Here is an 11083-nt window from a genome sequence, read left to right as displayed (position 1 = left end):
AGTGAAAACTGCTCAGCACAGACTACTATGGCATACTGACAGAATTTTCCATTTCATGATTACTTGATTTGCAGGCAGATGGATGGACATCAGTGACCACAGAGACCCAAAATGACTAAGCACATTGAAAGAAAATTCACACAGCAGCATGATGATGGCTTGGCTACTACTGGAGGGGATTAAAAAAACCAACAAACACAAACAAACAAAAGAGGAACAGAAAAAACACATGCAACTCTTTCAAATTCCAGATTTGCAACTGAGTCCCCCTGGCCTTCACTGCAGCAGGTATAAGCAACCCTACTGTTACCATTTGAAATGCACCAGCTGTGAAGGGCTGAGAGACTTACTTTCAAAATCCAAGAAAAAATGTGCTGCATTGTGGTCTATGTCCCTGGTTAGCACCTTAATGAGATTACCCATGCCAGCAAACCTAAAAATAAAAATGGCAAAATAATTTAGTTCCAATAACCGTTTCCTACTTCAAGTACACGGCTGGGGGTCACTGGAGTAGGGTCCCATTTGCCTTTTGCACACTGGACTTGTCAGCTTCTTGTGGGAAGCAGAACATGTGCACTGTACAGTGCATTTCCATGTCACTTCTTCTCAGGGATTCTCAGGGATTGTTGAAAAAATGAAAAAATTATAAGCTTTGACAAAAAAAAGATTCAATCTTTTTCATCCTTGTCTAACACACTTAAAGAACATGTGACTTACGATGACTGAGCAATTGTTTTGCATAACTGCAGCATCCAGTGCCAAACAAATCCATTGTTGCTTAGGACAAAAGCAACTTCAAATGGAACTGGTGTCATCATAAGCCTGGTTTTTTACTATCTCTCCATAATCCAAAACAGTAGTCATTTGTGGCCAATGAACAGGTCTCCCATTAAATCACAGAGTGACAAGTTAAACACAAGCTAGACTTTTCCAAAACCAGTAGAATAATCAAGTTTCAACAGTTCTTCTTGTGTTTGCTGTCACATCCCAGCTAAAAGAATGAAAAGTGGAAAAAAATAGTTGTTAGATTACTTGAGATCAGAGAGATTATCAAAACAGTTTCAAATGTTACCACAGGTTTCAGAAATCAATACCTTCAGTAGGAGCATGGAAACTGCATTTCATAAGGCAGCCTTTCCAAGGATCCTCCCATGTTTTACAGTGGCTGAAAATATACCTAAGAACCATTGCTTTCAAATAACAAGAGCTCACTAGAGTGAGCTGCAAGACAAACAAGACATCACCCAAAACTCTCATCTCAAATTATTTTAAAACATAAAACAATGATTTTCACTTTAGTCTAACTATACCAGTCTACCAGTGCATGCTCTTTTCCCCCTGATTTTTACTTTTACTGAAGACCCTTGTTTATCTGGAGGAAGGCAGTGTGACACTAAGAAACATTAATTATCCGGAATCAAGAAAACTGAAGCAGTGTGAACTCAGAACAAATTGTCAGGCAAAACTAATTTTCAGAACCTGTGTTGATAGATTTCTTGAATTCCATAAAAACCGCAACTAGTTGATGAGGCGAAAAAGCAAACAAAGAAGAGCACATGATTTATTTTTTGGGATCCACATGATTCAGTGACTCACATCATCAGAAAAAGCTAGAGAAAAAGGGTAAATTAATTACAAATTGTTGAAATACTCAGTCTTTGCTCCAACAACTTCTACAGAATGACCAAATGACTGTAAAAAATATCTCCATTTTCAGAACAGTGACTTTGAGTGTAACCCAGCTGACGACTGGGGACTCTGCACACAGAACTCAGCAGCAGGCATAGACTCACTTTTTCACACATTCAGCTTTCTCCTTGAAACTCAAGGAAATGCAAGACATGCTTCCTAAGCATTTGAATGCAGTTTCTGGAATAACAGATTGTAGTAGTTTTGGCTTTAGTCAGCATAGGTCCCCATTTAGGCCTCAGTTTTTAGCAGGCCTCAAAGGTTGTGACACAGATTAGAGGGGACAGGTATCATCTGACTTAAGCAGCCATAGAGGTATTTCATATCATCTGACATCATCAGGAAGTGTCGGGGAGTATAACAAGCAAGGTGGGAGGAGTCTCTGGGCTCTTCGGTCCATGCTTCTGACCAGGACGGTTCCCGCTCCCTGACTGCTGATATCAGGCCCTCCTGCCGGTCGGCACGTCTGCTTAGCCGGGGACGTGAGCACATTCCTGTTAATTCCTCTTTCCCTCTTGCTGGGGGGTTTCCTCTGGGGAGGCGGTTTGGTTGGTTTGGAGTTTCACCTGTTAGCTGGGGCGACCTCGGTGAGCCTGTTGTTGTTTCCTGTCACCATGTGCTATTTCATATTCTGTGTTAAGCTCTCTTCTTCTTTGTATAAATATAAAAACCTCACTGTGTTTAAAGCCTCATTTCTGCTGTTTTCCCCCACTCTCCTGCTCTGGGAGTGGACTTTTTGACTGGGTACCAGGCAGTTGGCATTTTGCCAGCTCAAACTATAACACAGATCAGACTTCTAAACCTGTGAGAAACTCTCATTATTTCAAGGAATTTTTAAATTAGGATGTCCAGTCTAGAGGCTCTTTTTAAAAACTAAACCATTAAAACATGTTTCTTCAAAGAGGCAGCTTTTCCAGAACCTTCTATTCCATAGCTGAATAAACTCCTTAAATGCTATGTATGCACCAATGCTGTATAAACACACAACAGCTTTTTCCAAATTATGCATGTCCTCTTGCTGAGGTGTGGACAGAGGTATCCTTAAAGAAAATATTTTAAGCGGGGTCAATAAAAAGCCAAAAGTAGAAGCTGCATAATGATGATCCAGGCCACAGATTCAGATTTAAACCCCAAACCTCAATCTCAGAACAGTGTATTCCATATTTCAGTTCTACCATTAACAAACAAGCATCAAACACATGGCAGTGAATAGTGTTAATGGCCTAAAGAGAACTCCTGTACCTACAATTACTGCTTCAGCTGCACCATTCCCTCCTCCACTGAAATATTTCCCGTATCTCAAAAAAATGCCTCTGTAGGATTTGCCTTTGATATTAAGCAGCCTCCTAGGAGTTTACAGGATCATGCATGAGGCTTAAATATTGGATAACATTACCACAGAAGGTCACAGTAGGGGCATGCTTATAGGGTTGAATATTCTGAAGCTAAGTGTACAAGAGAGCATATAGCCACTGCAGAAGAGATTGCTTCTTCATTAAGCCCCTGCTACCTCCTAAAATGAGGAGGGGACTGGGGACTCGGTTTTGCAATACAAATACCTTAATCTCTCAGAAAGGTTTTCTAGGAAGAATATATGGTTTCTTTTCTGGGAGTTAAATTTAACAAATAGAGAAGCACAACAAAAGGTTTGGCACTACAATGGAATAGGCAAAGTGATATTGAAGCAGAAGATGCAACTGACCTCAAGGTAAAAGCTTGGTGAAGAGCCTCCTTGAGCAAAGGAGAGAAACTGAAGACGATGACAGTGGATTAATTCAACTACAACAGCAGCAAAATGACAAGATGGGATACAGGAGTGTATTTCAATTTACATGAATAGAAAGCTGCCTGAACACTTGCTCATAATGATGTTCCTAACAGACCTTTTCCCCTGAGTGTTCAGTGTACTGAAAAAAATCTTGATAAACCTTAGTCACATCAGAGTATTGCACACACGATGTGTAGTCATATCTGCTTCCTTAGCATCAAAACATTCACTGTATATTCAGTTTTTATGGAGTGCATGGAAATCTAGCAAAGCTGAATAAACAGTGTTTTTGAAACTTGAATCAAGGCAAACTGTAACAGTTACTGAAGGATCTCAAGCATTCCTTATACCAGTAGGCCTGCTGTGTTTTAAAAACTGTAAAAATTATCTTTTCTCCAAGTTGTAATCCAGAAAGACTTTAAAAAGCTTTAAAGATCTGTAAAACTCAATTTATACAAATATTGAGAACATGTAATTTCTCTAGTGTTTTTGGGGAGGACACTTTCTCATCTTTGCATTCAAGGTAATGAATGCAAGAGCCAACGAGTCGGAATTTAGTCTTCTGTCAAGGCTAAGTACTCCCTTCTTGAGCTCTGAAATGGCATTTTAGAAACGAGACCATGGTGCCACCTGTGGAACTTCCCAGATACATGGAAGCAGCTGCAGGTCAACATGCCATGGCTAAGGTTACATGGCTCTATGCTTCTGTACATTATTTCCCTTCGAAAGGTAGAGCTGAGAAGCAAGCAGAGCTGATCTGTTGAACTCGGGTATAAAACCATAAAGGGGAAAATGAAATCTGACCTTTCTGAGAAGCTGCTGGGTCAGCAGAATAACTGGATCACTGCAGAGCAAAGTAGCCTAGCTCAGAGATATATCAAGCCCCTGATAAAGATTTACTAGACATTCTTGTCTTGCTCAAGATGGCTCATCATTTACATTTCTTCTGGGCCCAAAACGCATTGAAGGATCACTGCTGACTAATATCCAAGATAATGACAATTTGCATGTAGCATGAGCAGTCTATAAAACCAGTCACTACCTACCACAACCTCCACCGACCTCTTCTGCTATTTGATGCCCTGTTTGAAAGCATCATTAGGATGAAGACTTCGGTAGTTCTATGAATTACCTTGGCGATGAACCACCATAGTGGCATGACTAATCAGTATTACTTTCCCAAGCACTCCTCCAGTTTCCTGAGAAATCCACAACTTCAGCTGAAGTAAAATTACTGGTTTACAAAGTCAGATGTGGTTCCAGTTAGGTAGCCCTGACATTAAGCTACCGCCGTCTAGTCAAGGACATCTTCCAGCACTAACTGCACTCTTCTTGAGCATGTTGATCCATCAATCAGCCCAATTCAAGAAAGACTTCAGTCTGTATGAAGACCAAAGGCAACAGCAAACACTACTACTGACTTCAATGTCCTACCAAACACTTGATTCAGAACACGGACTGGAGGTGACTTATGTGGATGCTAACACATCTTCTGACCCACAACTCTTGCAGCACAATTGGAACAAAATGCACACTGAAGCTGTAATCCTCATCAAGAAGAATTCTGCATATTGCAATCACTAATATCAAAATATTCACATGTCCAGCCTTAGATACCCTTTAGATCACTACCTATTTGTTCTTTCTCAGCTTCAGGATTGTCAACCTCTGTCCAGTTTGACTTGGTATTCTCATTCAGAATATAGTACACTTCAAATCTTGCAAACCAATTTTTCTCTCAAGGGTCTTACTGGTTTTAAGATTTTGTAGTGCAGTGTCCAGAGGCAACTCACTCAGTAAACTAACAGTCTAGGACTCAGTAAAAGCACACATTAGAGCACTGAAGTTTTCTCTTGCCACAAATCCAACATCATAAAATCAGAGCAGAATGAAAACCCTAGTTTCTGTCCAAAAACTGACTGTCCCTGTGAGGCTGCTTAGAATCCCTGCTGGCATGCTCTGTACTGCATGGCAATACTCGAGCCACGTGGAACAGGTTATGGGAAATCGGAGCACGAGCCAAGAACATGGTTTAAACTTGACCTACTTGCAGAGGAAGACATACGGAATGCCACATTTGATTAAAATGATTCAGCCCATTACAGCCTTATGGGGTTGTATGATGTTGCGTGTACTGTCATGATCAGACAAGCGGAAAGCAAAGGCATATTTTCAAAACAAGTCTTGCACGCATGCCCTTCCTGCTGAAAACATCCCTGACACACTTCAGCTCCCCCTCACCCCTCCGGGCTAAGCCCAGGGGAAATATAATAGAAATACACAATGCAAGGAGCACTAAAGAAATTTCCCCTCTCACACCTAAAGGAAAAACTGTACATGAACAAGGATTTTGCTTACTCTCATTAAAGATAAAATACTACAAAGGTGTACCTAAGGGATATTTTTCATTTTGTTTGGTTGTATTGGAAGAATAGTATGTTTTCAAACTACTTTAAAAAAATAGATAAAAAATGTGTTTGTGGCCACTGAAGAAAGCCTGCTTCAAGAAAGCATCAGCTCACCTTTTGGAAACGTATATGCTATTCCCAATGCTGACATCCAGAGTATGAAAGCTCTACTCCATGAAACCCTGGTATCCATGGCTCTGGAGTTCAGAGCAGGAAATTAAGCACAACACTATATGGAAAGTACATCTAATTAAAGAACAAACATTTTCTTCCCAGGATTTCAGTTTTGACTATTCATTTAGTGATGTAAATGTGGCATAAATCTCCAATTCAGAGATACTTTGGCAAAAAAAGTAAGTGAAAAGCATTTATAGAATTAGAAGTATAACATTACAGTGGAATACAACAGTGTTATAACACAGCATTACTACATAAACAAAACCCTTGCTGAACATCTCCCTATACTATTTTTCTAGAATGATAATCCCATCAGCCTGGCAACTGTTTCATGGTTTACTGAACATTTTCTGCCTACAGTATCTGGCCATAAACAGGGAAAGAAAAAAAAATAAAAAGAAAAGAGGCAGTGAATAGGTGGCTGCCCACATCAGCTGAATCCAAGGCAGCCCTTAGCAACACACAGCATCACAGAGCCGGCAGCCTATGGGATCCAGAGGCACTTTCTCTCCCAATGAAGCAGTTAAGCTTCATAACCAGTGAGAATGTATCTGCCCTAAACCCTAAAAGATAGAGACTGCTGCAGAGATGGAAACAGGCTTGTAAAATACACTGCAAGAGCCTCTCTTTTCAGAGAGATGTAACATTTTCCCTGGATGCAAATATGTTTTTTTCTGGTCTAATGCACATTCACTTCTCTTCTGAATATTGCTAGCAAAGCAGAGATGCCTTCTGACACATTCTTATTCCTATTATTGACATCAGTGGTGTTTAAAGCAATAAAGATTTGTAATTGTACAAAATCCCAAAGTAATAAAATACATTGTCCAGAAAATAATTAGAATCAATATTTTAAAAAATAGTAGTTATCTCTCATAGTGTGGAAAGGAGACCAACACAGAAATTATCACCTTTAGATTTAGGAAGAAGTCAGTGCTATTAGCTTAAAACAAGTCATATATTGGATAATCTGGTTTCATTTTCAAGACTCATCATAGCTCTAGCAACATTACTAATACTAAAGGTAACAGTTCAGAGCATGTCACCCCAATGCTGAATCAAACACATAAACAAAGTGCCAGAGCAGCCACCAGCTGTGCATAAAGCACGCAATTTCATTCATAGATGGACAAGTTGTTCAAGCAAGTGTTAAGATTTCATTGGTTTTCATGGACACTTTTGGGACAGAGTTTCCAGTCCAACCCCATGCCCAGACCTGTTCACAGCTCTGCACTGCTGACACCCAGTGGCCACAAACCAGGGACTGCAATCGACCACAATAAGAATAAAAAATATGCAGGTCAGAATTAAAAAAAAAAAATAAAAAAACCCAACCACACAAACCCTATACTATTGACTATTTGGGGCTTCGATCATTAATATCTTATCTGAAGAGAGGAAAAACAAATTATATGGCCAGACAGAAAATGTTTTTGTACAAGAAAGTAAGTTTTTGGGCTACCAAAAAGCTGTTTAAAGTTGCCTCAATTCATTTGGCTAAAATGACTTCAATAAAATAAACTGTTTTAGTTGAAACTGAAGGGGGGGTTTGGGTTGGGTTTTTTTGGATTTTTTTTGTTGAAATCACACATCATCAATAAAGTCTCCTTTCTGAACAAAACTGAATTCAAAACTTGTCATATCAGGAAGATGGAGGTCTGCCAGGGAAAACAGACTAGTGAATAGACCCACATTCCTCAAACCCAGAATAGTAAAGTATGATCAAGTCAGTGTTTATTTAGTCCACTTTTCCTCTAAGAGGAATCAAAGGAAAGGCACTGAAGAATCCACAGTTCCTTTAGAAGGAGCAGTCTTAGAGACGTGTTAATCTGAGAACATTTTAGCGGCACAGCTGACACTGAATAATGTATTTGACAGGGGCTACAATAAAATGCTCACACAAGTCTGCAATAAAACCAATTTGTCTGGAAGAATTGCGCTTGTTTTTAAAACAGAACTTGCATTGAATAGGGGAGAGACTATGCTCCAAAAATCTGCTGTGAATTACCCTTCAAAAAGTAACTGCACAATTTTTCAAAGAGTGAATCTGGGGCTAAAAACCAATTAACTATGCTTTCTTCTTTCAAAATGACACTAGCTCAACATGCTTTAACTTAATTCTGCAAAATGCTCTTTTAACTCCACTACATTGCAACCATCAGGAAGAAACACCTTTTTCAGTTCACGGACATTTCCACTGGAATGCAACTTACACTTTGTATTCTCCTTCAAATTTTGAAATCTGCAGAGCCTTCTGCAGTGCTGTAATTCTTCCAACAGAGGCCGCTGCCCTACCGCTGGATCTTCCAAAGACGGAAGTTGGAAGCAAACATGCCCAAGGTATCTTAGAGCTCAACAGCTCAGAACCAGCAATATCCTTCTAGCCCAAACACTGCTTACTCTGTCATTATCATAGAAAGAGCGGCTGACCTTGAAGTCTGTCTTTTTTCAAAGTAAACTGAGAATGTTTTTATCAGGTACATAAATATACAAAACCCCCCACTTAAGAAGAGCTATGGGAGATTTACATACAGGGGTTTTTTATTCTTTCAGAGAAAAGCTGCTTACTTTACAAAAGACAGCATGCCTACTAAAACTCTGCTACACTACCACATTACTAAGAAAGTTTCATATTTCAAGGATGTCAGCCTGTAATTTAACAACCCTCAAGCTCTTTTCTCAAAAAAAAAAATCAAGCACAACAATAATCTGTTTGCTAAGTCCTTCTTCTGCCAGCTTTTCACTTCGGTGTAAAGAAAAACACCAAACCCCAACTAGAATTTTATTTCAGAGTAGCTTAATTCCCATCTCCCATACTGCCACACATTTCAGTACTGAGCTGGATGAAACTGCACTGAGTGTCCAACAGGCTTGACATTGCTGCCATCTAACGCACCAGAAGGAGGAGTACAAGCATCTGCATCACTCTGCGACACTCACGTAAAATGTTTCCTTCTGAATGGGCTCTGAAATTGTTGCATTCCTTCAGTGCCCTGGCTTGTAAACCTACACTAACAGTGCCATGACAAATTATCTAGTCATCAAGCTGATGGATATTAATAGTCATTGACACATCCCTTCTCAAGGCATTTTTTTCCACAATGTCACGGTGCTAAAACACAAATCCTGTATGTACGAACCTGACACAGACTGTCCATCCGTGAGTTCAGTTCAGTGACACACCAACTCTGAAACATCAAGGAGGAAGGGAAGTCCTATGGCCTTCCAAATCACTCAGCTGGAAGGGTGGGTTTATATATTTCAGGATAGCTTTCTGATCATTTATGGACTTCCCTTTTTCCAAGACACCAGTCAGACAAAGCATGTTTGCAGAATAGAGAAGGCTAATGAAGCACACCCAGATGATGACGGTACAACAGAGGATGACTGGCAGGATGTTGCTCCTTCCCATCCCATCTGTTTTTGAAAACAGTAACAGACAGGCATTAGGCAGGGCAGAAGGATAAAATTGGTCTCTACATGGTTGTTGATGTATTTGGAGTTTCATAAGAGATTTCTTGCAAGATCAAGGCTCTACAGGCATCTTTGTTACATCCAGCTCCTTCTTCAGAGTCCCTCATGAAACTCAGCATCAACTTGTATTGAACCTGGATAGTTTTTGTTAGAAAACAAGCATTAAAAAAATCCCACCTAAACAACAACAACAAAAAAACCTCGACCACATTGGTCCAGATTCCTCTAGCTGTATAAATATCATAATTTTTTATCTCATTTTCCAACCCTCCCAACTCAACTCAAATTTTCTTTTAATCTTAAACTAACCATGTCCTGTAAGCCTAAGATATCATAAAACAATTTATTTTCATCCACCTGTTTGAAATATGGATGAACATTTGATACTCTTCAGTGGCATTATACAACCTGCAATTCACTAAGATCAGTAACAAATATACAGAATATCATGCAGAGTTATGATTTCCTGCACTGGTCCATCTGTGAACTCTAGAAGCCCATTTAATCCCATCTCACAAGGAGTTTGCAGCAGTTCTTGGGAAAACCAGGTATATATGCAGAACAGAAAACAATTAAAGAATACTGAATACAACGAATAAACACATCTGGCTCTGAAAAATACTTGACCTGAAAATACTTATATACTAGAGGAACCATATGGGTCTGTCTGCCTGTTCCCATTCTTCCCTAGGCATCTGCTCACATTTGAAGGCTCAGGTTTTACTGGCTATTGAGTTTTTTCAAGTTTTAACTTTATTCAGACAGCATCATCTAGTTAGGTTTGTCTCATTCTGTGAAGCTTAAAGTTTTCAGTAGTCTCCAGTTCTTTTCTGGAGCTCAGTTACCTTACTAGGTAAGATGACTTCAAAAGATGCTTTACTATTGAACACATTTCTCAGGTAGGGCTTCTGCCAGTCCCTCCCAACCCTTCACATTGGTGATTCCCTGTTGGTTTCTGATGCTGTCAAGCATTTGGTACCTACTTTGTCTCAGTATAGCTGGAGAAGTTGAAAGCATCAGGAGCCTGACACCCGAACTTCTGCTGGAGCATACACCACACCACCTTAATTTATAAACATTTTCCCTTCACTGCCTGAAATACTGTTGGTTCAGTTTTTTCAAAGAAAAGAGAAGTTATTGGCCATGTGCTGAAGCCATTTTCTGGGCAGTGTTCCCTTCTTGCTGGCAGTAGCATTCCCAGCAATGCTCCTTGAGTTTTGCTAGCTTTTCTGGATGACTCTCCCTTCCCAAGCAGAGGCAGCACTGTTATAGCAGAGGAGTTAAGTGGACGGTGTGAAAGGATGTGCAAAATCAAATGCACACATACAGAGGGCAGTATGCTGGTCCTGGAGCTTTCACTTGGCTAGATGGACCCAGTTTAGTGTCTTTTATAAGGTATCTTTTGCAAATGCACAAAACGCTATAAATTAGAAGTCTGCACTAATTCCAACTGCAACTTTAATAACACACTCAATGACATTGCAAGTAAAAGCTACTCAATGAAAAAGGTATTACTGCTGCTGGCACTAGATGTTTTTCCATTAGTTTATTGTAGATTTGCAAAACA

This window comes from Pithys albifrons, chromosome 4, assembly GCF_047495875.1.
Source record: "Pithys albifrons albifrons isolate INPA30051 chromosome 4, PitAlb_v1, whole genome shotgun sequence".
NCBI classification, from domain to species: domain Eukaryota; kingdom Metazoa; phylum Chordata; class Aves; order Passeriformes; family Thamnophilidae; genus Pithys; species Pithys albifrons.
The sequence above is the reverse complement of the archived record's forward strand: the minus strand, read 5'-3'. Positions refer to the sequence as shown.